Below are 3,130 nucleotides of genomic sequence, written 5' to 3'. Positions count from 1 at the left end.
GTGTGCAGAGTGCTGATGCAATATTAGCTTATCACCAGGTAGCCTCTTCATGATTCCCCCTTGAATAGTGGTGGCCTATCAATATTAGCTTTCTCTCATCAGTGGAGCTCATCGATGAACTTAGTTGGAATTGTTTGTGTGCTGGTGCTTATATGGCTTGGAAATGGATTTTGATTGAAATATTCAGGTAATGTCTAAATGCATGCATGGCTGGAATTAGGGATGCAATTAACTGAAAATGTTGTTTTATATTACAAAGTAGTTATGAGTGGTTATTGTGTTGCATTAGAAGATGTTAACTAAGTGTTGTTTTCTTTCTTATGAAGAACACAGTATACTTGCCTTTTTTGATCTTACAATGAGAGTTTTGTTTCAAAGTTTCATATTTGAATCGTATTATTGGTTTATTTTTCAAAAAATCCAAATTACTCATCTTTTGCTTTGGTATTGTTAATTATGTAGAAAATGAAGGTTTCTCTTTTGAGGACGTCGGGCATTCATATCAACCCAAGGTATCTCTCTACAATCTCATGGTTTTGTTTGGAATAACTTTGATGCGTGTTGTTCTATTTGATTGTTGTTTTCTAAATTGTCAAAATTAAAGTAAATTTTCTTTGGATCGAATTTAATTTTAAAAAGATTAGTAAAATATTTTTGACCAAAACAATTTAATTTTGAAGCAATTGTTTTAAAATAAAATAATTTTAATAAACTTAAATGTAATTTAAATTTTAGGATTTGTTTTATTTTTTTTTAAAAACTGGATCATTAGGTTTAAGCATTACACACCACTTAAAAGCTACAAGAGTTAGACGAAGTAAATAAGATCAAATATAAGTGGATGATAGCCGGGTACTACAAATATGACAAGAAATGAAACCCAAATGTACTTAACATAGCTTCCCAAATAATTTTAATTTGTATAGTTTATTTATTTTTTATATCAGTTTTACGATTTATAAATTTTTTTACATTGGAGATTATCCTTTTCAATAATATTATATTCAAAGTTTGAATTTTTGTTTTTTGTCATATTATTACATTCAACAATTGTTAGTAAAATTTATATATTTTAATGTTTCAAGTAAACTGGATAGATTATTTTTTTTAACGAATATTCTTTTTCTGAAGTAGTAGTTATTTATTTTAACATATAAGTATCATTTTTGCATTTCAAAATAAAAGGACTGAAATAAAAAAAAATGCATATCTAAAGAAATATGACAGATACATGAACAAATAATAAATGAAAGAGAAAATGTTACTTATATATATTGTTTTTTCCATAAAGATTACAATGAATGAAACTCTCTCAATGACATGTTTCTTTCTCCTTTAGTCTCTCTTTTGAAAAATAATAAATAATGACCTATTTGAAAAAAATGTAAATATTAAAAAATTAAATTTATTATTACTAATATTTTTATAGTTAATTTTATATTTTAACCATTCTTTATATTAAAAGATAGATCAGGTCTGATCCAATTGTATCACAATATTTTTATAAACATTTTAATTAATTGTTTTGCGACCACTTTAAATTACTTGTTATATTAAATGATAAATCAGGTCTAACATTTAATCACCTAATCAAAGAGGCTTTTTAATGAAAATGTCTTAGGGCGCGTTTTCATCTGACGTTTTTACTTTCTCTCCAAAAACAACATATATGGGTAAATAAAAAGAACAACACAAATCCTTAAGGTAAAGGGACCTTTCTTCTTTCCTCTGTTTTTTGTATTCTTGAATTTTCTCTATCTCCCTATTCTCAAAACCCTAATTATATATTTTTGATTTCCCTTTTTGATTCATCAATCAAAGCTTGCCAATTGCCAATAGTAATCTCCCTCGAAGAATCATCAAGGTTCCTCTTTCTATCTTCCTCTAATCCTTCTCGATTTTCCCGATTTGTTTGTTTCCTGAGATTTCTCAATAAATTCTAGTTCTTTAAACTTTTTCTTTGTTCATTTTCTCAATAAAACATTTTAGAATTCTGAAGCCATTTTTTGGAAGAAAAAAAACGCATGGTTTTTTTACTATAGCCTTTTTATAATATATATTTTTTTGCTTTTGTTCCATTTAACAAATTTTAAAGAAGCATAATGGAAATTTGAAATTTCACAGATGCTAGCTGGTGATCAGGGTGGAAATTAGATCATTGGGATATTGAAATGATCAAATGACTTTTATGTACTGTTCTGCTTACTTGATGGTTAACTTAACCACTTGAATGTCAAATAATGCTCAAGAACCTATTATTTGCCTATGCATTAGGGAATAATAGGCATTTATTTATTTTTAGTATATAAGTAGTAAAAACCTGTCATCTTTCTTTAGGTCTTGAAGGAGGCCTCTAGGCTTTATGCTGAAAGTTGGGTAAGGGATATTGGTCCTGATCTTAGACCAAACAATTATGAGAAGGATGATGGGACTGAAGGTAAATCCAATGGAGATAAGAGGAGTACAGGCACAGAACCTTCGACATTGGAGGATATTGGTGAGGAACTTTACTTTGTGATTTCTTATCTTGAAATGTTCTGATGTATAAGTTGTCTGTAATGAATCAAGAAGTATATAGCATGACTTGAAAAATATATGGCATATTAGATATGCAATAAACCGTTAGATTCGTGCTTGAGACATCTTATGGAGGTCAAGGAACAAAGTCCCGTAATGCTTGAGTTCAGTTAGGTTTTTATTTCAATTTCCTTTTTTAGTAGAACTTGTCTAGAGGTAGCATGGAATTTATTCTTTGATTTCTTTTTTCCTTTTCTGCTCAAAGTCATCCGTGATTGCGTTCTGTTTTATTATGTTGGCACCCATGTTCAAGTCTTATATTTTACGCTTCCATTGGCATGTTTTTGGTGAATCCCTTTTTCACCAGGCCAAGGTTCAGTTGTTAAGGAAGATATTAAATTACTGTTTATCTCCTAGCAGTCTTAGTTATCTGGGTTTCATTGTCTAGAGCCATTACAGTGACGATCATATTGTTATCTTATGCTACCTAGGTACTTATTTTTTCTTCTTTTTGGTATCACTCTGAAGAAAGATAGCATGATGTGCCATAATTTTCAGCAACAGAGGTGGATTCCTTTACCTATTGGCTTCGACACCGGAGTTATGGACTTTG

The 3,130-nt window shown here is 29.5% G+C and overlaps 1 pseudogene; it reads left to right on the top strand.

The window, feature by feature from the left end:
• LOC107938136 (tRNA (adenine(58)-N(1))-methyltransferase catalytic subunit TRMT61A-like) overlaps positions 1-3,130 on the top strand; it is a 16,573-nt pseudogene that overhangs the window by 11,961 nt on the left and 1,482 nt on the right.

Source organism: Gossypium hirsutum, chromosome A06, assembly GCF_007990345.1.
Source record: "Gossypium hirsutum isolate 1008001.06 chromosome A06, Gossypium_hirsutum_v2.1, whole genome shotgun sequence".
Lineage (NCBI taxonomy): Eukaryota > Viridiplantae > Streptophyta > Magnoliopsida > Malvales > Malvaceae > Gossypium > Gossypium hirsutum.
The sequence above is the reverse complement of the archived record's forward strand: the minus strand, read 5'-3'. Positions and strand labels throughout refer to the sequence as shown.